The sequence below is a fragment of the Vulpes vulpes genome, chromosome 4, assembly GCF_048418805.1.
Source record: "Vulpes vulpes isolate BD-2025 chromosome 4, VulVul3, whole genome shotgun sequence".
In the NCBI taxonomy this organism is placed as follows: Eukaryota; Metazoa; Chordata; class Mammalia; order Carnivora; family Canidae; genus Vulpes; species Vulpes vulpes.
In genome coordinates this window covers 24,758,988-24,783,523 of record NC_132783.1, presented here as the reverse complement: position 1 = coordinate 24,783,523, position 24,536 = coordinate 24,758,988, and the positions used below count along the sequence as shown (strand labels likewise).

General features: G+C 40.9%; 1 long non-coding RNA gene across 1 annotated transcript in view; it reads left to right on the top strand.

Annotated features, from left to right (window-relative positions):
- Positions 1–19,961, top strand: part of LOC140598547 (uncharacterized) — a 28,091-nt gene extending 8,130 nt beyond the window's left edge. Inside the window, exon 2 of the long non-coding RNA XR_012000985.1 lies at positions 18,722–19,961. This is a non-coding gene — a long non-coding RNA (uncharacterized lncRNA). The remainder of the gene's footprint in view (positions 1–18,721) is intronic.
- The last annotated feature ends 4,575 nt before the right edge of the window (positions 19,962–24,536 follow it).

Below are 24,536 nucleotides of genomic sequence, written 5' to 3'. Positions count from 1 at the left end.
CCCACTACCCCTTCCACCACCCCTAGTTCGTTTCCCAGAGTTAGGAGTCTCTCATGTTCTGTCTCCCTTTCAGATATTTCCCAATTATTTTTCTCCTTTTCCCTTTATTCCCTTTCACTATTTTTTATATTCCCCAAATGAATGAGACCATACAATGTTTGTCCTTCTCTGATTGACTAATCTCACTCAGCATAATACCCTCCAGTTCCATCCACGTCGAAGCAAATGGTGGGTATTTGTCGTTTCTAATGGCTGAGTAACATTCCATTGTATACATAGACCACATCTTCTTTATCCATTCATCTTTCAATGGACACTGAGGCTCCATCCACAGTTTGGCTATTGTGGACATTGCTGCTAGAAACATCAGGGTGCAGGTGTCCCGGCGTTTCATTGCATCTGTATCTTTGGGGTAAATCCCCAGCAGTGCAATTGCTGGGTCTAGGGCAGATATATTTTTAACTCTGAGGAACCTCCACACAGTTTTCCAGAGTGGCTGCACCCTGGAATCCCCTAACTGCAGTTCATATTCCCACTAACAGTGCAGGTGGGTTCCCCTTTCTCCGCATCCTCTCCAACATTTGTGGCTTCCTGCTGCGTTAATTTCCCCATTCTCACTGGTGTGAGGTGGTATCTCATTGTGGTTTTGATTTGTATTTCCATGATGGCAAGTGATGCAGAGCATTTTCTCATGTGCGTGTTGGCCATGTCTATGTCTTCTTCTGTGAGATTTCTGTTCATGTCTTTTGCCCATTTCCTGATTGGATTGTTAGTTTCTTTGCTGTTGGGTTTAATAGTTCTTTATAGATCTTGGAAACTAGCCCTTTATCTGAGACGTCATTTGCAAATACCTTCTCCCATTCTGTAGGTTGTCTTTTACTTTTGTTGACTGTATCCTTTGCTGTGCAAAAGCTTCTTATCTTGATCAAGTCCCAATAGTTCATTTTTGCTTGTGTTTCTCTTGCAAAAGAAAAGAAAAGAAAAGAGAAGAGAAGAGAAGAGAAGAAAGAGAAAGAGAATAAAATAAAAGAAAGAGAAAAAAAAGAAAAGAAAAAAACGGGTGGGGGGTCAGAAACAAATCAAAAAACAAAAAAAACAAGGGGGAGTACCCTCTGATTCTGTGTACTGTAAATCCCTCGACCCCCCCTGGAACTTTCCAGTGCTGCTTGGTGAATAATTTGTTTTTCCCCTGTCCCCCTAGCTGGTCTCCTGGGGGAAGGGCCTGCTGTGCTGATTTTCAGGTGTTAGCACTTGGGGGAACTGCTCAGTCCCCTGCCTGCTGCAAGACTCAGTGAAAGATGTTTAAACTGTTTATCAGGTGAGGCCACTGTGAAGCTCAGTGGGGGTTGTTTACCCCTTGAGGCCCCAGTAGGAGCAACCAGAGTAGTGGCAGCCAGCTCTCCAGCCCTACAGTCAGCTCCCGCAGTAACTCGGGAGCTCTCAGTCTGCAGGGGCCTGGAGACTCCCGGGCGGGGGCACTCATCTGCTCAGCTTGTGGCAGGAGCCTCCTTGTTGTCCTTGGCCCTCGCGGCTTCTACCTGTCAGCGAAGGAGGCCAGATACTGGGCTGTGTCCCCGGCGCCCTGGGCTCCCAGGCCTGTGCTGTTGGAATCCTGCTCCTGCCATGCAACCCCCTTCACGCGGAGCCGCAGCCGGAGCCGCTCCGAGCTACTCCCCGGTCTAGCCAAGTGCACTGCAGCCCTTTAGGGAGCTCGGCTCTGGGGTGTGGCGTGCTGTCCCCGGGGCGCAGGTGTCTGTTAGTGCCTCTGGGAGCCTGAGGGCATCCCCACCCTCCTGGGTCCTGCTCCAACTTCCTGTGAGCCCCTTTCCATCTGGGAAGATTGGTGAAGTCCTGCTTCTCCGGGACGGGACTTTTCTGTCCTGGGGACACCGTCCCCAGCCTTAGCCGGCTCCACATGGGGCCCCTTCCCCTTGGATGCTTTTTGTTTCTTTATTTCTTTTTCCCCGTCCTCCTACCTTGATAGATGCATGAAGTCTTCTCACTGTAGCGTTCCAGCTGTTCTCTCTTTAAATCTCAGGCCAAATTGGTAGATTTTGAGGATTGTTTGAAGGTTATCTTGGTAATTTGGTGGGGAGAGGTGACTTGGGAACCCTACTCTTCCACCATCTTGCCCAGAATACTTTTCTGACATTCTTCAGCTACACATATTTAGGGCACTAATTACTTGTAATGAAAAACTGACTTAATTTTTCACATCAACCCTTTTAAGTTATTTAACTTCCTGTGTACTGTATTCTGAATGCTGTTCAGTTAAAGAGACTGCGATCTGTAAAAATATGTGTTTTCTATCTGCTTTTCAATCTGGAGATAGGGGATTCCATGGGTCAGGGTTATTGGATAATACCCCTGGAGAAGATATAAACAGGTAGGCCTCGGTGATATGTGTATACGTGTGTATAAGCCCAAAACAGCAAGAATTTTTAACAGAATCCTGTGAAAAATCACTAGGGGTGGTGAAAGGGGAGGAGCGAGGGGGTGGGGGTGATTGGGTGACGGGCACTGAGGGGGGCACTTGACGGGATGAGCACTGGGTGTTATTCTGTATGTTGGCAAATTCAACACCAATAAAAAATAAATTTATTATTAAAAAAAAAAGAATCCTGTGAGAAATCAATAGAAAAAGCCCTGTGCCCTTTGCTGAAAAACTGTAAATCTCTACTGTCCTAGTGACGATCTTTGTTGATTTCTAAAAATGTGTCTCTCTTGGGTTTAAATCTGAGAACGGTGTGCTGTCAGAATTGATTACATGAGCAGACTTTTTTTTTCTTTGTGCTTCTAAGGATATCCTGAGATCTGTTTAATTGGACACTGAAGGCAGAGCATCTGGCCTAACTTCAGTTAAAAACAAAGGAAAAAATGCCTGTAATTTAATATAAACATATGGTGCCATCTGATTCTCCAAAGATATCCCTACCTTAAATATTAGTGCTTAAAACTAGCTTCTTTTTCTTTTCTTTTCCTTCCCCACCTTAGCTACATTTTTTTTTTTATGTAACTGGCTTAGGAGGTCTGTGCAAATCAAACAGGGTTTGGGATCGAGATGGTTTTTACTGCAAGATGAGAATATTCACTCATTACAGGCCCCCAGACATGTGGGAGATGATCTTCAGTAGGACAGTAACCAATACACTTCATCTTCATGAAAATTCAAATAAAAGATGATGCTATTTGGAAGACAAGTTTTGACAGGAAAAAATTATATTTTGGCTGCAAAGGTTAGTTAGATGCAGGAAAATGATACTAAGAGGAATATCTTCCTTATTCCTTAGACTTTAAAAATGTTCAATTTATTACCTCAGGGTTTGGTATCAAATTAAAAATAGATAAATGGAGACTTTAATAGTAGCCATCTGTCTGGAGAGTTTTTATTTGGTTTGTCTGGAGAGAGGAAGGATGGCTTAGATTATCTTTGAATGTCTCTTAGATATTTCAAGAGGGGAATGCTGTGGGTAGGGTGGGAAGATACAAATCACATGAGCAGATGATCTTACAGCTTCAGGGAAGTGTTAAGACTGGGAAGGGGAACAAGGCACTTCAGAGTTGGAGGGAACAGGTAGCCTGCAGAGAGGAACTCAGAAGTCATTTGGTTCAGGGTGTTTTGAATAAAATAAATAGTGGTTCTGTTAATGAACAAAAAGAAGTATCTCAGCTATGAATATGTAAGCAACTCTACAGTACACTGCTGTCTATGATCTTGTTGCTATGAGAATATAAGTAATCCTGAATCGATATGTAAAATGGATGTATTGAAAGGGACAGGTTTCATCAGAAGTTTAATATAAAATTAAATGGTGCTTGTCTCCTAAGCTGTGATGTGGTGTGAGATGGTTACAGACAACCAGAGTGAATACATCTAATGGACCGGAAATAAGTCACTAATACTGAATACCTGGACCTGGTTGGAGGCAAAGGGCCTGGGAAAAAGCTGAAATATACAAAGAGCCAACGATGCCCCTGGCCGAGTGTCCTTACTCTAATAAGTCACAGAGAAATCTTTGTTACATTTCACATCTTTGAAGAAAGAATTCCAAATGTCAGACACATCTGATGTATATTGTACTTCCTACTGGGCAGCCAATGTATGACTCAGAGGTAGTTTCTGTGAGTAGTGCTGTCCTCTCCAAGGGAGATATGTCCCTGACAGAGCCATTGGGGTTTCCCTACATAAAAAAAAAAAAAAGTTGGATTGTGTGGATTCCAACAGTAATGGTGTTCTGGAAGAGAGTGTCTGTTTGTGTAAATGGAGGTCTCAGTCCTTGGATTCCCCAGAAGATTTATGTGGGGATCTGCACTCCAATAAAGATAGCCAGAAAGAATGTAGTAAATGCAAAGCGGTTCGTTAAAGCAAAAAAAGTGCACTTTCAAGGTGGGAGAATAGGCAGGTTCTGAGAGGTGGAACCGGCCCCTAGGTTGTTCTGGAATTGGGTATTACTGGGCCTCTCTGGGCTGGGAGGAGCTGTGATCTGCAGTGAGGTGGTCTCTTAATGGAGGCTGCCTCCAGTCATTTGGGAAACTCCTCCCACAAGTTGGGAGTAAGAGTTTGACCCTCTGAGGTTTGGCAGCCTTCTCCGTGGGGGGGGGGATAGAGAGTTGTAGCCATTATGCAAATACATTATAATGAGTCTAGGGGTTACCTTGGGGTAGGGGTGGAAGGGGAGAGAGCATGTTCTACACCTGAGGCATTTGATCTGCCCACCCCAAGGTCTTAGAAACTACAAAGGAGGCCATTGTCTTCCCAGGATTTTTTTTTAAATTTTTATTTATTGATGATAGTCACAGAGATAGAGAGAGAGGCAGAGACATAGGCAGAGGGAGAAGCAGGCTCCATGCACTGGGAGCCTGATGTGGGATTCGATCCCGGGTCTCCAGGATCGCGCCCTGGGCCAAAGGCAGGCGCCAAACCGCTGCGCCACCCAGGCATGCCTCTTCCCAGGATTTTAATGTGTAGCTTATTTATCACCAGCCTTGCCTCTGCTCCTCTCCCCATCATTTCCCTTTAAAGACTGGGGACCGTGCCTTAGGGTGTTCCTTCCACTGCTTCAGTCTCCCTTCTGCAAAACAGTCGCAGATTTTAAAATCTGATTCTAAGAAAATTTTTGTTTCAAGAATCTAATGGCATTGCTGCTCATTCTGCTTCATTTAGCTCTTTGTCAAGGTAAACAGTTTTGTTACTGTAGCTACAGAGGAACCGGGAAAGGAGACTTCATACCCAATTATCTAACGTGACTTATTTAATGATTTATTCACTGTCCTTAAAGAACAGTGAGTTGATGTCCTCTTTGAGGAGGGGCATGGAGAGTTCTTTCTATGTATCCCAGCAGTCTTTCTGGACACTTCTGACGTTACCCAATGGGCAGTGAGGGGTAAGCAGCAACATAGCACAGTTTTCAAGTGCCTCCCAAAGGAGATCTCAGTATGAGCTTTCCTAGTGAGAAGTTACAAATTCCCATGGCTTCTCACCTAAACATATGAGATATAAATAGTAGGTGTTTATAGTCCTGAGTTCTTCTTTTAGCAGTTACAATATCAAAAATTAAATTTCTGCTTCTCATGGAGGTCTCGCATTTTGTCAGCAAGATTTTTAAATGATTATTGAGGATCCTTTGGCATTTAAGAAAACAGGAATTGTTTGAGACACATGGCAGTGAATGGTATAAAGACAGAACAGGAAAACTGCATTTTTTCTGGACAATATATGCTAAAATCTTGACATATCAGTGTTTGGAGCTCATGTAGCAGATGTTTTGATGTAACAGTCTTTTGGAGGTAACTTGACCTCTGCAGATGGCTTCCTAGTCTGTACATCAGTATGTGGCTGGACCTGTGCAGTTTGTTTGATGTCCCTGCCCCTCATTTTCTTGGTTGCTTCTGTGCCACTCCCGGGGCCTTTCTAATTGCCTTCTATGTGCTGTTCTCTCTGGGTAGCAGCACTCTGTCTCCAGCCCTCCACTGGCCACTGGCCAGTCCCTACCTTCTTTAGAGCTCCTCTCAGGTCAGAGAGGCTGTATCATCTCTTCTGAGATTGCTCAGCTCCCCTCACTCTGCCTCCTTCTGCTCTGCTTGAGTTGTCTTCACAGCTCTTACCTTTCCCTGAAGTGATATCCTATGCTTGTTTGTTCTTAAGTGCTGCAACGATGTCCAGTTCCAGCTGTCTTGTTCACTGAAAGATTCATAGTGCCTTAAGTTGTACCTGGCACATGGTAGGGACTCAGTGAATTATGTCCAGTGAATGCATGATTGTCCAAATGGATCATTGGGAAATTCAGACATTATTAGGCTCGTGGTGCTTTATTTTATTAAATGAAGTTTTGGAGATGTAGAATTTGTTTATCCCCACCCCAAGTCTGCAAAGGTGAATTTATATTCTTATATTTGTGTTACTTGGTATTAGAGATCTGAAGTGCTGATCACTCACTCCTTTCCTCCTCCCCTGGATTCCACTGGAATTTAAACACACAGTGAGTTGGATGGAGATTGATTTTTCCATTATTAAACTGAGCACCACCTGATAACCTACAGCGTGGGGGCCTTGGAGAAGCTTGATTTGAAGCAACTTGGTTTCCAGAATGTAAAATGAGCTACCCACTCCTTTGGCAGTTACCTCTCTCCCTCCAACTGAATGTTGAGTGGGTCTGACCAGGAAGCCTTATGGCATGAAACAAAAGACAGAGGGCGCACTGACCTCAACAAGCCATGAGCAGGCCATGAAAAGACAAAATGGAACCTATTTTATTTATCTACTATTTAGAAATGTGAAAATGTGGCTCAGTGGATGTCAGATTCTACTGGTTTCATTGGCAAGTTCTCCTCATATGGAAAAGATTCAGGAAACAGGTGGAGAGTGAAATTGAAAGGATTGCTCCAGCTCTGCCCCCCTCAAGTGGGAACCAAGCAGTATCCCCTTTTCAGTGGGAAAAGGGGGACAGGTTGCAATTATGGTTGTCCCCTGGGTGGTTGCAGTTGCAACACGTCTATTAAAATATACCAACTAACAAATAATTTGAACCAGAAAAGAGCTATCAACTCTGAGAGTTGCTGCAATTGTGAGTCGTCTAGACATCTGCCAAATAAAATAGTAAGTTCTATTTGTACGTATGTTTAAGGGGGAGAATGGATGTTAATCCAGCATCTATTCAACATCTGTCAATAAGAAATGTGTATCCTTATGAGAAAATATCATATCCTACTCTTGATATGTTTAGTATGACTAATACTAACTTCATGTCCAAACTCAGCAGCTTTTTATGTTTCAGGTTCGTGGGAGTAAGGGAGAAGTACTATACATTTTGGATGCTACCAACCCTCGACACTCCAACTGGCTTCGCTTTGTTCATGAGGCACCATCTCAGGAGCAGAAAAACTTGGCTGCCATTCAAGGAAGCTTATTTGCTTCTTATTTGTACTATGTACTGTGAGAGGAATGAACCAATTTATAACTGCACTCCCTGTTTTAAATTTATTCCCAATGACCTGCTTCAAATAACAGTAACTAACTCATAAAGCAGAGAAATCTCATGTATTCAGCATATGCAGAAAAGGGTTAAATCTAGTTGTAAATTGACACCAGATCATTCTCTTTATGAGAATTCTTGAGGGAATGAATTACATGCTCTGATAATGTCCTTAGCAGATCTTGTTTTCAAGTACTTTTGATTCATTCAGTGAACATTTATTGATAGTTTCTTTACTTGATGGTTTATTTGGCTCATAGTGCAATATTCTGTGTTATTACTTGGGAAAGGCTTCATGGAGAAATTTTATTTGGGTATATCCTCATGACTAGATTTTGAGCTTCTCAAGGATAGTGTATTAGCCAGTGTTTCCCAGAGAAATAGAACTGATAGGATCTAGATATCTGTCTTTCTGTCTATCTATTTATATATATCTCTATCTATCGAAAGATTCATTCCAGGGAATTGGCTCACGTGGTTATGGAGGCTGGCCAAGTCCAGAATATGCAGAACAAGTGTCCCACTTTGAATCTAGAGGCCACAGGCTGACGTAGAAGAACCAGTGTCCCACTTTACACACCGTTAGGCTGGAAGAGCAGATATTCTAGTTTGAAGATCATCAAGCAGGAGAATCCTCTTATGTGGAGGAGGATCACCCTGTTGTTCTGTTCAGGTCTTCAACTGATAGGATGAGGCTCACCCACACTGGAGGACAATTTGCATTAGTCAAGTCCATCTATTTAAATGTTAATCGCATGCCAGAACACCCTCACAGAAACACCCAGAATGATGTTTGAACAACTATCTGGTGATCCTGTGGCCCAGTCAAGTTAATACATAAAATTAACCATCCTCAGTAGGAACCGTATTTTATTGAATTCCATATCCCTGTATCCTTGCCTAGTGCTGCACATTACATTGGGCTCTGACAGAAACTGTGAGTTGAACATAGCTGATTCCTCAGCAGAAATTCCGCCAAGATGAGAAAAAGTTAAGCAATAAGTTTTTAGAGGAGTCCTCTAATTAAAACTCCTTTATCAGATGGTTAACAGAATGAAGAAACATTGCAATTCACTGGGAAATTGGTTGATTGCATGTGAAAGCACAGCTCCTGGTACCTAAGCTGCAAAAAAAAAGCAAAGCTATGGTTGGCAGAAGTAAGAGAGAAGGGAAAGAATAAGGAAACTAATATTTTTTTAAGAATTTACCATGTGCGGGCAGGCCCAGTGGCTTAGCGGTTTAGCACTGCTTTCTGCCCAGGGCGTGATCCTGGGGACCCGGGATCAAGTCCCATGTCAAACTCCCTGCATGGAGCCTGCTTCTCCGTCTGCCTCTCTCACTCTCTCTCTCTCTCTCTCTAATAAATAAATTAATAATCTTTAAAAACAAAGAATTTACCATGTTTATTGTTCTAGAAGCTTCATTGTACATCATGTCATTTACTGTGATCCGAAAGACTGTAAATTTAATAATTTGCTGAGAGTTATGCTGATTTCACTCCATTCTGAGTGTAAAGTCCACAGTCAGAAGAGGGAAAATGCACAGAATTAGTTTTTAAAGTAACCAGAAAGGATAGTCATCTAGAATATTCCATTTCCTGATGTTATTAGCTAACCATATTTTCTCCATACAGATAAGCATTGGATAACCAATGTAATTACTGTCTTTTTTTGTCTGGATAAATGAGAGATGCCTCTTACAAAAGGCTAGATTGGGCTGGAAAATAGAATCTTTTTGGCAGCTGGAGATATTCAAGCCACTTTTTAGGTTATTCATGATATACGTTGATCCAACCACAAATTTCAACTGATATTTTTAAATGTGCATACATTAATTTTTTCCAAGCATTTTGTATTTTTTATGGCTTCCTGATGCAGTCCTCTTCCAGCACCTCCAGCATGACCTCACAATTTTAATTTACAAACTCAGTTCAAGTGTCTCCTTGTGAATGTTACTGATATCAAAAAGCCTACATGTAGACTCATGGAATTTACTTTAGGCAAATCCACTGTTTTGTGTTCTTTCTTTATTCTGTGTTTTAGAGAATGTTATTCTGTTTAATCTACATTTTTTCCTTATGCTTAAATAGTAACTCTAACCTTTGCTCAGCTGCCTTTTGTTTGTGACCTTTCTTCCTATTGGTGGTTATGTCTGTATCATCGATAACACTCTACGTTTGCCCAGACTCCCAAAGGATTGGCTGCTCAGCTTTGAGTTCCCTTTAACTGTATATTTTGCTTGCAATGATCCCTTTAGGTAATGGAATACTATGTCGGTAAGTGTTTATCTCCACCTTTTACCCACATCACTCCTCTAGGCCCTACTTATGTATTTCTTTATAAGGGAACCACCTGCACGTCTCTCTTGTTTAGTAGCCGGTGTTGCAAAGACTCACACAGTTCTCCCGGTCATTCGGTCATTCAGTGTCGTACCTGTCTTCTGCTATGTCAGGTGCGCTTCCTTCCTTGAAATAGAGTAGGAATCTACAGAAGATGACTGTTGGCAACTTTGATACTCTCAGAAATTATTGTTCAATTTAAGAGGAGGTGAAGTGGGGGTGGGACTGGAAGAGGATTCATAAACTAGAAGATCTGTGAAGTTTCATATTCAAATTAATTAGAATCTGTTCAGAGGCCAGTGTGAGAGCCTTTTGGTGCACAAGTGATGACAGTGTCTTTAATTCCTTTTAACATTATCTTGGCTTTTCCTTAGAGTGGGATCGAGTGCACTCTGTGTTCCTTGCCACAGAGCACAGTATGGATCTTTGTCGCTCCCTTGGCGGAACGTCTGTTTTCCTTGAATGCTAGCTGGAGTAGCAGACTGTTCAGGGTTCAGAATCACATCTGAGCTGGGAGCAGAGGACCCAGCTATAATGGGTCACAAGGCTGACAGTGATGTCAGCCTTCTGATTCGGTGGAATAATCTCCTGAGGGTTGCATTCCAGAAACATCGAGCTGGTAGGAGAAGACCATAATGTTTCCTGCTTAACATTATGAATCACTTACATTCCAAATTGTATCTGAAATTTGGGGTATTCAGGAAATTTCTTGTTTGAGCTGTATGTCCCAGGATTGGAGTAAATGAGAAACATTTGTGGCTATGTGGCTTGCTTGGTGGAAAACATCAATAGTTGGTCCAATTTTTTTGGACAAGGGATTAAGAATTTGAAGTCTGTTTTGGCAGAGAATTGGAACTCCTTTTTGGAGACTTAGTTCTCTGGTAGTTTTGCAATTTATTTGATTTTGGAAGATTTGCTTTGGAAATGATGATTTAAATATATGAATTATTGAAGGATCTCATAAGCAAAAAATTCTTCCCACATGCACACATTTCAGAACAATTCATTGAACTGTATGTTCAGACTTCTGAAAAGTATTTCCAACTGAACCAGAAAATTCTAAGTGTGAAAGATGTGGCTTAAAATGAACCAAAAGAATTCTTAGGCTCCATAAAAAATGGGTGATTCTTATGACTAAGTATTAATTTCTTTACACCAAAGGAAAAATGTAATATTGGAAGAAATATTTGACCTACTCAGATTTTACAGGCTTTTAAAAATTTCTGATCTTTTCATAGAAAATTATTTATGTACAGAATTACATCATTTAAAGTCAAGACTTTGAATTCTTGGAATATTTTAGATATAGTGCTACATCTCATGTTCTTAAAGACATAGTTCCAGGCATCCCTTCCTGGGACTTTTTTGCAGCATAATATCAACATAAATGAAAAGGTGGCTTGGTGTTATAAGAAAAAGGAGCATATGGAAAACCTGGGTTTTTGGAACACCTCATGAGGGATGTCAGGTTGTGGGGATGGACTGAATATGTTGAGAGAGCACTAGGTATTGAGCCAAACTTGTGATGTCAACAAAGCTTTGTCCCAATTCTGATGTCAGTTTCGTTTTCCCATTAGCAGGAGAGCTATTTTATTACATATTATTTTCTCTCCTTTCTCTGCCTTGTGCAAGGATGGGTAGTCTTAGGCAGTTTATCTTGGAGTCTTCTGGTGACACATGATATTTCAAAATGGTCAAGCCAAGAGATCAAATGTGGATTCCTGTGAGAGAAGCAACTTGATTGTTTCTAAAGCACAGACAAGACTTTCTCCATTGTCATGAAGACATTGAGATCCATGGGCTTATTAAATGTTGTTGATGCAGCATTCAGATCGCAGGGGCACCAACCTAGCAACCAAAAAAAAAAAAAAATCAACTGGATTTTTCATTTATACCAAAAATTATAAAGACTTTTCTCTAATTCAGTTTCTTTTCTGTTTTTTAAATCAGATTTATATAAATGTTTTTTTAATAATTTTTCTAGACTCTGTTACAGAATATTAGGGAGCAGCTATCTAATGATTTCTTTAGTAATACCATAATAATATCAGTTAAATATCTTGGAGATCTTTTAATGGATTATTTTATAGTAAAGTACATATTTGTCTTTCCTTAGTTAAAAGTTTAAAATAAGTACAATTAGAAGCAGTAGGTCTTATGAAATTTTAAGTACTAGCCCTACTGTGGCTACATATTACTATAGGAAGTTAAATTATTATATTACTTATAAATATATTATTTTAATTCAATTGGAGATTATCCGCAAGTCAAACGACTATTTTTAGAAATATCCTTAAGCTGTATAGATTGATAACTTTGAAATACATCATTTAATCCTTAATAATGATGATGGTGATGGCAGCTAGCACAGAATAGGTACTATGTGCCTATAAGTGGTCATGTGTATTAGAACCTTAATATGTACCATGAATATGTGAGGAAGGCACTAGAATTGTCCCCTCCTCTGTCAGGTGAGGTTGCTGATACAGAATCTAAGTAACTTGCCTGAGCCACACAGCCATTGAGTAGCTGGATAGGAACTGAGTCCAGGTAATTTGTCTTCCCTGTCCACCGTGTAAACCTCTGTGCTCTAATACCTTAGAGTTAATTTGCAAAAGAGTAAACACAGATTTTAAAAGCCTTCCATGCTTCTGAATTTACTATTTAGATAGTTTTGAAACTACTGAACATTTGCAAACAGTTTCATTTAAGAATATACATAGTTTAGAGTTATTTAGAACTCATGTTCCTTGATATTTTTAAGTTCTCAAAACATCCTGAATTCATTCAAAGGCATTGCACCTTCTTTTCTTTTATACAAAAGTCATGCGTAGGCAATATGTGTTTTAGCCTCTTTTTCCCTTTGGTGAGGGAAATTAGCTTTGTTGGAGGATGAGGAAAAGTTAGAGTCAGTGGACAAAACAAACACTTGATATAGAAGTAGAAAGAATGCAGAACTGAGCCCAGTTTGGATTCTGTTAAGAAAGGCAATTTAAAGGCCTAATTTCTGGCCCTGACCCTTGTTGGCTGAACACTTCACTTGATGCATTCATTCAACTGATAGCCCTCGAGCATCTGCTGTGGGCCAGGGCCTGTACAAAACTGAGCCCAGTTTGGATTCTGTTAAGAAAGGCAATAAATGCCTAATTTCTGACCCTTGTTGGCTGAACACTTCACTTGATGCATTCATTCAACTGATAGCCCTCGAGCATCTGCTGTGGGCCAGGGCCTGTACAGAACACTGGACATGTTATAGTTCAAAAGATAATCTAGTCACTGTTTCCATAGTGGTAAAAATAATCTTGGAACTCTTGTTTCTGTTGTGAATTAATGATGATAATACCTACCTCATTGGATTTTGTGAAGATTAAGTTAAATAAGATAACATAAGCAAAACACCTGGCCCCTATGTGTGCCATATAAGTTAGCAAGTATTTTTATCACCACTCTGCCATGTGTATAGTTTTTGTCTCTGTAGTTTTGTTTCTATATAAAACAGAGCAAAGTCTGTTTTATTTCTCTAACATCTCAAGGTAGCTGGTATAAATCCCAAGCATGCCAAAGACGTTTAAGTAAATAATCACCACTCAAGGAACAACGTGCTATGTGGATGACAGTCCTAACGGGCCTACTCCCAATGAAGACAGCAGCAGCCTAGTGCCCTGTTCCTGGGCTCCTCAGTTGGATGCACAGGGAAGCATGTGTTCACTTAGGCCACTTGAATATTGTTTACCGGGGCCATCGTACTGGCTATGGCTGGGTGGCCTGTCTTCTCTTTGGAAAGGTTGCTAGGACTTTATAAATGTAAGAAATGTCCTGTAGGGAAGATATCTTGTTGTGCTGTGCAGAGACCTTTATTAGATATGGTGGTTTGGCAGCTTCAGAGATAGGTTTAAGATCATTATTATTATGCTAAACCGCTTTCAGCTTTTTAAGAGAAGCAGGTTTTGTGCCAGCTGATTGTTTCTTAGTCAACCTTGTGCCTGCAGTCAGCTACCTTTCCGAATGGGGAATGCTGGATGTTAGTAGGTAGGGTCTTTAGAAATCATTTCAGTGAGCCTACACCTTCATAATTTGTAGGGCAGTAAAGCCTACCGCTGAGGCATCAACCAAGGAGAAGCTAGAGTGTTTGTTTCCTAACTGCGCTGCGGCCTTTGTTAACAGGATTGGTGATACTGAAAGTATGAAATAGAATTTAAAAAAGGAATTCTGTGAAATTCTTCTTTGGGAGGAAAAGTGCTGAGTCTTCGATTTTATATTTAAAGTTATTATTATTACTAATTTAAAATTAAATTCTATTTAATTTCTAATTTAACATTTTAAGTGAATTTGAAGCAGAATTGTTTAAGATTTTCCCAATACCTCTAGAATAGAAATCTAGAGTAATATATCCATGGGCCCACTTAGAGAAATGATTTACTTATATATGTGTTTTTGTCACTGAACTGAGTTCCTCAAGAACTGAACTGAGGAACACAGAACAGCTATGTTTATTTTCTCACTGCCCACCCTGGCAGTCGGGGCTCAGTGAATGCTGGGTGATCTGGCCTCCTCTGTTCCCTTTCGTTTCTCTCCTGATGCAGTACACCTCGTCCAGTGTGCCTTTTCAATTCGGAAGAAAGCTTATGTCTCTTTCCTTGGAAGTCACAGAAAGCAAATTCTTCCACTTGAACTCTGGTCTGCTGTTCATGTGCATGGAAGTATTTGGTCTGGCAAAGTGTTACATTTTTACCCTGGGATTGCTGAGTATGTACTGGTATGTGTGTACACATTTTGGTCTACTGTGTAAGTAGCTTATCTCTGAGCCACATAACTGTGTGGCCAACAGCATCTTGTTGTTAGGTCATAGATCTTTTTATGGTTGTTACCACAGATAATCAGAGCCTTCGATTAAGATACCCCATTGACTAAGAACCTGGCAGTCCTGTCTGGACTACTCAGAAACCTGGATATAGAGCAGTGAAATGACTAAGGTTCATGGGAAGATGGTATTTGCTGCAGGGTTCTTTCAAATTATGCTTAACAAATGTAATAATGAAAGTTTAGTATTCTAAAATTAATCCACATTGCATTAAATACACAGGTTTAAGAAGAGATATGGTAAAAACTAAAAAGGAGAAAGTTTACAATCTTTTGTTGCTAAAAACTATGATGAAAAGAAGAGGCATTCGAGTTAGATTCAGTAAGGCAAATAACATGAATACATCACTTATCAGAAGAGGAAATTAAAAGAATATAACACTTTTAAGTGTTAAATCTAATATCTAGACAACTAAAATTAAACATACATATTGCGTTTCCAGACAGGATTTCTTTGTGTAGGAAGATAAAGAAGAAAATGCCTTTTTTTTTTAATTGGGGATATATTTTATGATGAGTATTAGATTATTTTTTAATGATTGGTATAAAAATAGTCAATAAGCTGCAAAGTGAAGTTAATTTAATGCACATAACATAAAACACTTGAATTAGCTAGATTTAGTTCTTTATGAAGGAAAGTTGTGTTTCTAGGGAGATTTTTATTCAAGAAAAATGTATTCCATCTAGTAACATGAGTGGATACTCATAAAAGATTCAGCCACTACTTAGCCATACAAAATAAAATGTGAAGTTCTACATTGCATCATTGAATTAATAAAATATTCAAAAGACGGTTTAAAATTTGTCTTGTAATATAAATTTTTATGATTTATATTTATAGTTTATATAATTCAGTGAATGTAACCTGCACAATAAAGATGTATTCAGCTAAGTATATTAAATTATGAGAATTTGAGAAACAAGCTCACAGAACCTTAAGAAAAATGTTTCTTAGAACCTTAGGAAAAATGTTTCCTAGAACTTTAGTCATCCTTCATTGTGCCTTAGCCCTCTTTGGAAATCTCACATGATCCAAAAAAGACTGCTCAGGAAGGGAGACAGAACATGAAGACTCCTAACTCTGGGAAATGAACTAGGGGTGGTGGAAGGGGAGGTGGGCGGGGGGGGGGGGGCGGTGACTGGGTGCTGGGCACTGAGGGGGGCACTTGATGGGATGAGCACTGGGTGTTATTCTGTATGTTGGCAAATTCAACACCAATAAAAAATAAATTTATTATTAAAAAAATCAAAAATAAAAGAAATCCTGTGCCTAAAAAAAAAAAAAAAAAAAAAAAAAAAAAAAAAAAAAAAGACTGCTTGGAGAAAAGAAAAAGGAAGATAAGTTACTGAGTTGTAGGCCACTGTTTGTGGTGCTTTATTGCATCAAGAGGGTACAGAGTTGAATAGAAGAGGAGTTCTAACTCCTAACTCTGGGAAACGAACTAGGGGTGGTGGAAGGGGAGGTGGGCGTGGGGTGGGGGTGACTGAGTGGCAGGCACTGAGGTGAGCACTTGACAGGATGAGTCTGGGTGTTATTCTGTATGTTTACAAATTGAACACCAATAAAAAAATAAATTTAAAAAAAGGAGAAGAGTTCTAAAATGTAGCCTTCCCTTTTTTCGAGTTTGTTTTTTTTTTTCTTTTTTTTAAACTTTATTTTATTTTAATTTATTTATGATAGTCACAGAGAGAGAGAGAGAGAGAGAGAGGCAGAGGGAGAAGCAGGCTCCATGCACTGGGAGCCCGACGTGGGATTCGATCCTGGGTCTCCAGGATCGCGCCCTGGGCCAAAGGCAGGCGCTAAACCGCTGCGCCACCCAGGGATCCCGGGATTTTGTTTAACAAGAGTCTAAAAAGTAATTAAATATATTATTATCATGGCTGACTTATGTCAAAACTATACACACTATTATTCTTAATTAAATGCATAATCAACTGACTGATGTGTCTATTATTTCTTAGGTTGGTATTTACTTTTTTATTTTTTTTAATTTTTAGATGAAGAACAAAATTTTATTCTAAAAATAGTTCTCAGTGACAATTAAATACCAAAACCTGGTCATTATAATAAAAGGAAAAAAGAGTTAAAGGAATTTGCTTTAAATTTTTCTCCTTAAAAATACAAAATTCTCACGAATATATTGTCAACTCTCATTTACCTGAATGGGAGTGATTCATGTTTTGGATTATCTAAAGTCCTGGATTGGATTCTCCCGCATCTTCAAGTGAATACATTTCTCAGCGGGAGCGGAAGCGAGTATTTGCCGCAGTGAACAGGACTAGGTAATGAGTTTATGCCCGTGAAATGTGCACTAGGGGAGCAGTGGTTGGCCTGGGAAGTGAGCGATGCAGCTTCCACACGGAGAAGACAGGCCTCAGGCCACCGGAAAGGTATTCAGGGACATGAAGTGGTTCCCTATCCTCAGAGTGCTCAGAATCCGGCTGCCTACGGGGTTCTTTTTTCTTTTAATTTTTATTTATTTATGATAGTCACAGAGAGATAGAGAGAGAGGCAGAGACACAGGCAGAGGGAGAAGCAGGCTCCATGCACCGGGAGCCCGACGTGGGATTCGATCCCGGGTCTCCAGGATCGCGCCCTGGGCCAAAGGCAGGCGCCAAACCGATGCGCCACCCAGGGATCCCCTGCCTCTGGGGTTCTAATGGACCTCAAGCCGGGAAGCACAAAGAACACAAGAGATGAAAAAGGTAAAATTGAAAACACCCCCCACCCGCATCCTCATTTTACAAAGAAATGGAAACGGTGGGGGTTCCTACCAGGCAAGTATGTGGTCTGTTACCAACTCTGCCCACCCAGGCTTTCTTGATTCCTTCTACAATACACATCTCAGGCCTGCGGCGTTACCTGGTCCTCAGCAGACTAGGCCTTAATGCACAGTGCGTAGACGTGATGCTTTTACATAGAAATTCCTAGCATCCTCTGAAACACAAAAGCTGATCACAAGTCACATTTAAATCCTTTGCAGTGCAGACGAGGGACATTAGGACATATTAGTGCATTTCTGGATTAGCAGAAATTTACTAAGATAGCAACACTCTGTCAGATGGTCATATAGTCAGATTAAGTACCATTTTTTCACCAAACATGAACGAGTTTTGGCTGCTTGTAACAGGAACTACATTGACTAGCCCTGGGGTCCCTACAACATGGGGCTTTCTCTAATACCATAATACAGCCATGTGCCCGCCCCCAGGAGACCAGTGGCCTGAAGAATAATAAAAGCTTATCTTTAAAAGCCTTAAAAATGTACTCCAAAGCTTTTGTAGTATAAAAATGCTATGTCCCCAATCTGAGTAAAATCAACAGTGCACAAAAATGCAGCATTTGGTATGTAGGTGGGAGCCTGAGGGGTTGTGTAGGTAGTGCTGCCCTAGGGCCCCTGGAAGGACTGGCACAGCCTTAGCTTGTGGGGTGGGTTTGGAAATCACAGGAGGAACTTAGGTTAGGGAAGTTTACAGGACATTCAGCGATTCTAGGAGCAGAAAGCTTTACACCTCTTAAAAATATTCACTAAACAGAAAATAACTGTTCCATATGAAATAGAGCGATTTCTGGTAGTGACACTAGTCTCACATCAGCAATAACCTAACCAAATCTTTAAAACACTGTTCAGTGTTCCAATTTAGTGAAATACACAGAGGAAAAAAAATACTTAGATTACCTCTCATTGAAAGTTCAGGCTCTCCCTAGCAGGGCAAAGCCCAGATATCATTGCTAGTTTGACTGGGCCCTGGGGGCAGTGCACCCGGCACAACGCTTTAAAGTTATGCTTGCGAGCTGGTGAACTCCTATAATTTTTGCTGTGTGGTGTTTCTGTCAGCATCCTGAGGGCCTTATTTGTATGTGGGGAGGGCACAGCACCCATGGGGGACCATGTCTGCCGATCACTCCCCTGCTGTGACCAGTGCCATACAAGGAAAGGGCAGGCCTTGTCTTACTGTGTATTTCTTAAAAGTGACTATAACCATTGCATTAACTCTATGTTCCAAATACTCCTTTAGAAAACCCAAACCAAACCCGTTTTCCCTTTAGGAACCAGGAGGACGCTCCACATGTTTATATAGCACATTGTATATTATGTGCATGGCCGAATCACCGAAATGATCTGACAGGGCTGTATCCGTCTTCTTCCACTGGTCCTGGACCTCCTTAGATGATGGCATCATGTTCACCAATGGTTCGTGATCGAACGCCTCTTCTGGAATAATACCTTCTGCCTCCGATGTAAGGAACCGACGGGACACCCAGTGTCAGCACAATACCGCCCAGAGAGCTGCCAGTATCCACTCTGGATCCTGGATTTCTTTTAGAGCTAATAGCTGGTGTGATTGTGACTGATAAGAAAAGGCCACGGCTGAACTGTCATGGGGATGGTCTCCGAGGCCAGTGTCGCCTGGGTTGTGTTCTGGAACCCTGAGCTGCTGGAGATCCTGTTGGCCCAGCCCCCAGCTGCTGGGATTCTGGCTGTAGCCACACGTCTTGGAGATGGAGATGGCGGTTGGTCAGCGGGTTCCCGGAGCTCCTGGTGGCCTGGCTCCTAGAGCTGGAGGTCACAGAGGTGACATTCCCTGTTGGTGGTTTCCTGAGGCATCGAATTCTCTGCATGCAGAGATCCGTGCAGGCGCGCGCTGTCCACAGGCGCCTGGAGAAGCGCCAGCAGGAGCAGCAGAGCCCAGGCCGCGTCCCAGGCCCCTTGTTCAGGGGCAGGACACGCAGCCTCAGGGTCCCGCCCCAGCTCAGCTGCCTCCTTCAGGCGGGATTGAATGGGCGATTGATTTAATTCATCTCAGTGGGCAGAGATGACAGTGACATTTCCTTGTGTCTTTCCCTTTGGTGAACTAAGTCCTGTGAGGTATGGCTGTGCACATTTAGGGGTGGGTTACATGTCTGTCTGTCTATCGGTTTGCTTTCCTTCTTTCTTTCTCCTTCCTTCCTTCCTTCCTTCCTTCCTTCCTTCCTTCCTTCCTTCCTCCCTCCCTCTCTCCCTCCCTCCCTCCCATTCTTTTTGTTTTTCAGAAAGGAAAAGCAAAGAAAAAGGAGCATGGTCATTCTTGCTGACAGTTTCCCTGACTCTTCCTCTAGCAACAGCATGGAACCAAGCAGGCTTTGGAGAGCTTTCCCTCCGCGACTTAGTTCCATGGGCCCATTTGTAGACTTTGGAATGTAGTGTGCTTGTAAACAGCTTTCCTGATCTTTCTTCATTTTTTTCTCTATTAAATTTAAATGCACATTATTGGGTATTTATATGCTATATTAAACTTTTATAAATATATTTTGCTTTGTTTCAATTCATGGTAGGACCAATGCCATATTGTACACAAAAGTGACATTTAATAATCCCTTGAAATACTTTGTACCTTGCCACACGTAAGATTTTTAATTCTGTTGACACCATCTGAATCCCATAGGAAACCCTATGGTAATTTTAACCCTAGAATGTCAGTAAACAACTGGAAAGATAATGTAAATAACACTGACACATCAGCTCCTGACAGCACACACTCACACTCACTCATCGGCGCACTTGTTCTGTTTTCGTCCTCCCGGCATAGAGAAGTGTCTGTCCCCTCCTCTTTCTGAAGAACAAGCCTGTGTACCCCCTCTGATGAACACTTAGGACGTAGAGCATCCCCTCTCTTCATTTGATATTCACCCTCTGACACTGATGATCATTGTCATTGATATTAAATATTCAGACTTTTTCTTTTCAAAATTGTTCCCTCTTGATTCTACATCCCCTTTCGTCAGGGATCCCCTCTTTGCTTGGATATTCTAGGTCTCCAGTTTTCTCACCTCCAATGTGCTCCTCTGCCCGCACTGAGATGGCTTCTGCCCTGAGCTTTCTAGTGACTCTCTCAGGCCACCATGCACTTTGTGTCACTAAAGCACTGCAGGCTTTTTGGAGCTCCTTCTGCTGATCTGCCCAGTGGCATTAGGGGTTGTTGACAGATGACAGATACCTCCCTCTTAAAGCACTCTCTTCCTTGACTTCACTGAAACCATCTCCTAGCCACTCATTTTTTTGTTCTATTTTTTTGCAGCTTATACGCTTTTTACCCAGCTATTAAATGTCTGAGTGCCTTCCACTTGCTCTACATTTGCATTTTCTCTTTTTCCTTTGCTAGATTCCTCTGTTCAGTCATCACAGGGCCAAGAAACCATCCTTGAACTCCAGATGAGATTAGCTCTCTCCATTATATACTCCAGTAGCACCATGTTCATCATTGTCCTTGCATTCATCAGGTTATTTTCCATTTCTTTGGTGGTTGATTAATGGCTTATCCCTACCTAGTCTGTAAGCTCTTTGAGGTTGGGAACTGTGCCTGCTTTATTTATTTCACTGTGATATACTTAGTCCTAGCATTACTCTTGCACATACAGGCTCAATTTTTTTTTCTCAAAAGAATTGTTTGTCTATATAAGAAGTATTTCTTTCTTCATTAAAATAAAAAGAAGTAAAATTAAAAATGGTTGATATTGAATGACTATTGCTCTGAACTTATCTGAAGGCTATTTAATGTTACATTTTGGTCAAGGTTAACATGTTTTCATTGACTAGAAGGTGTATCAAGAGTCCTTTAGTTTTTTATCAGATAGATTCTTTTGTAGCAATATAACAGACATCTGAAATTTCAAGTTTGATTGTATTAGTCTGGGCTCTCCGGAAAAGCAGAATCAATAGGATGTGTGTGTGTGTGTGTGTGTGTGTGTGTGTGTGTGTGTGTGTATATATATCTCACTGTAAGAATTGGCTAAGGTGGTTATGGAGGCTGACAAGTTCTGAGATCCGCAGGGTAAGCCAGCAAGCTGGAGACCAAAGGGAGCTGGTGCTGTACTAGTTTGAGTCTGAAGGCCTAAGAACCAGGAGAACTGAGGGTATAGCTCAGGTCAAAGACTCTCAAGCTCGAGACACAACCAGTGTTTCAACTTAGGTCCAAAGGCAGAAGAAAGCTAATGTCCCAGTTTGGAGGCAGTCAGGCAGGAGGAATTCTCAGGGGAGGGTTAGTCTTTTGTTCTGTTTGGGCCTTGAGCTGATTGGATGAGGCCCACCCATGTTGTGGCTAGCAAGTTCCTATAGTCAGTCAATGAATTCACATCTTAATCTCATTTGAATATATTCTCATGGATACACTCAGAATAATGTTTGACCAGATATCTGACACCCTATGATTCAGTCAGGTTGATACATAAAATATACCATCATATTGATCAAATGAACAAAATTTATTATAGATTTCTACTTTTTAGTCTTTTTTTTTTTTCTATTTCATTAGGGTGAGGTGGTTGCCTTATAATTTTCTTCAAATGCTGCAATTGACAAGGCATATTTAGATTTTTTTAAAAGATTTTTTTTATTTATTAGAAACAGCAAGAGAGAGAGAACATGAAGGCAGGTAAAGGCCGAGGGAGAAGCAAGCTCCCTACTGAGCAAAGAACCTGATGCAGGGCTGGATCCCCGGACTCCAGGATCACGAGCTGAGCCAAAGGCAGGGCATGTTGAATCTGTGCCTGACTTTTCAGTCACTCCACACATCGAAGCTGCTCTTTCAGTCTCCTTTTCTACAACTTGTCTGCAATACCCAGTGTTCTCGCTAGGTTTGTTGCTTACCATAATCTAAGCTACGCTTGGTAATACTGTGACTTTGCTGACATTGTTTGCCCTATTTTAATAAACCCACTCCCTCTCAATCTTGTCTTGTCCCAAACTTTCCTAGTTTTCAAGGTTCAGAGTGAATCTCAAACACTGTTGTGAAACTGCCTCTGAGACTTCCATAGCTGCTGCTCTCCATGCAATTGTCTTGGCCCCTTTTACTTTTTATGGTAATTTAACCAGTTCCTATTCTGTTTCCACCAAAAGCATGTCAAGTCCTACAGAGCAGAAACTGGTATTGACTTTCTTGTGAGTGGTGGGGGGTGGGGGGGTCCTGCAGGATGGTGCACATGATGTGCTACAATAAATGCATTGAATGAACACTCAGTTTCTCTCATAGGTTTTTGAATTGACTTTTGGTATGTGAGTGGAGTGTGCTTGGCCTGATTCTGGTTCTCTTTCCAGGAAGCACATCTGCTTATCTACTCTGTCCTCTTATTTCCAGTCGGTTAAAATACTTTCAATTATTGGTTAACTTTTGATTTCTTAAGAATTTGTTGGGAATGCGAACTTGATTCCTCAATCCTTTTTCTAGCAAGTTCCACTTTCCTGAATGACATTCTTGCCTTTATCATCTTATTAATTTACAGGAAAATGCCAGTTATTTTTCTTAGTTTTTAGTCCATTGGGTTCTTTGTGTCTGGCCCTCAGTGAGCAAGGTTTTGTGTCAGGTACTGAGATTTCTACATAGATGAATATGATGTAGTGCGTGCCCTCTGGGAGCAAGGAATCTTTGGGGAAGGGAGGAGGCAAGGGGAAGGAGAAATCTGTGTTTAGTGAAGTCTCCTGCCATTGAGAATAATATATATTTGGGGAATGATAATTTATATGTAATTTGAGGATATAACCCCTTCCCCCATGGAGTTTGCAGCCCAGTTGGGGGATGCATCTAAATAAATACAGATCAGGGTGGGAAATACTTTGATAGGGATAGCAAAGTTGGTTAGGGAGGCATGTGTGGGGAATCTGTTGCTCAAACTTGGTTATATAATAATTTGGTTGAAATTCTCTTTTCTGATGTGATATGGACCGGTACGTGGTCAGGTAATAGAAAAAGTTTGTGCTAGCAGGGAAAATAGAACTGATATTTCAACCATTTCATTTTAGTTTAAGTTTTGTAAGTATACATTGATTCTTTTTTAAAATAATAAATTTATTTTTTATTGGTGTTCAATTTACCAACATACAGAATAACACCCAGTGCTCATGCCATCAAGTGCCCCCCTCAGTGCCCGTCGCCCATTCACCCCCACCCCCCACCCTCCTTCCCTTCCATCACCCCTAGTTCATTTCCCAGAGTTAGGAGTCTTTATGTTCTGTCTCCCTTTCTGATATTTCCCACACATTACTTCTCCCTTCCCTTATATTCCCTTTCACTATTATTTATATTCCCTAAATGAATGAGAACACATTGATTCTTTAATTTTTAAAACTATGGGCAGCCTGGGTGGCTCAGCAGTTTAGTGCCACCTTCAGCCCAGGGCGTGATAGTGGAGACCCGGGATCCAGTCCTACGTCGGGCTCCCTGCATGGAGCCTACTTCTCCCTCTGCCTGTGTCTCTGTCTCTGTCTCTATCTCATGAATAAATAAACAAAATCTTTTAAAAAAAATAAAATTTATGACCAAAGCCTTCATGATTCTGAGCATAGGTTTTCTCACTAGAGTTTGCAACCATATATATTTTTTATAACCACTCCTTATAGTATTCAGTTTTGCTATTTTTATTTTTTTTATTTTTTATTTTTTTTAGTTTTGATATTTTTAAAGTAATATGAGTAAAGCCTCCTTCTTGTAAAGCAAGTGGAGTATAAACTCCTTCCAGATTATGATTTTCCCCCATCTTTTATAATTGCTTTCGTTCTGTAACTTTTTTTGTTTTTTTCCTCTTTTTTTTCATTCTGTAACTTGACAATTCTTTTTACAGATTTACCTTTGAGTGTTTTTTAAAAATATACAGCTGATTTTCTTAGAAACAAATGAATTTTTTTCTTACTCGTATATCTTTGGTTTATGTAATATTTGGTTAAGTTATCGATTAAAATATCTTGTACAAGTGTCATAAACATATGTGGGAACACACACAAGGGACTCTCGCGACACAAGCATGCTAGTCAAGGGCTGAGGACAGAGGTGTGCCCGTAAAGCAGAGAGCAGGCTGCCAACTGAGAAGACTTTGCTTTGGACGTCATTCAGCT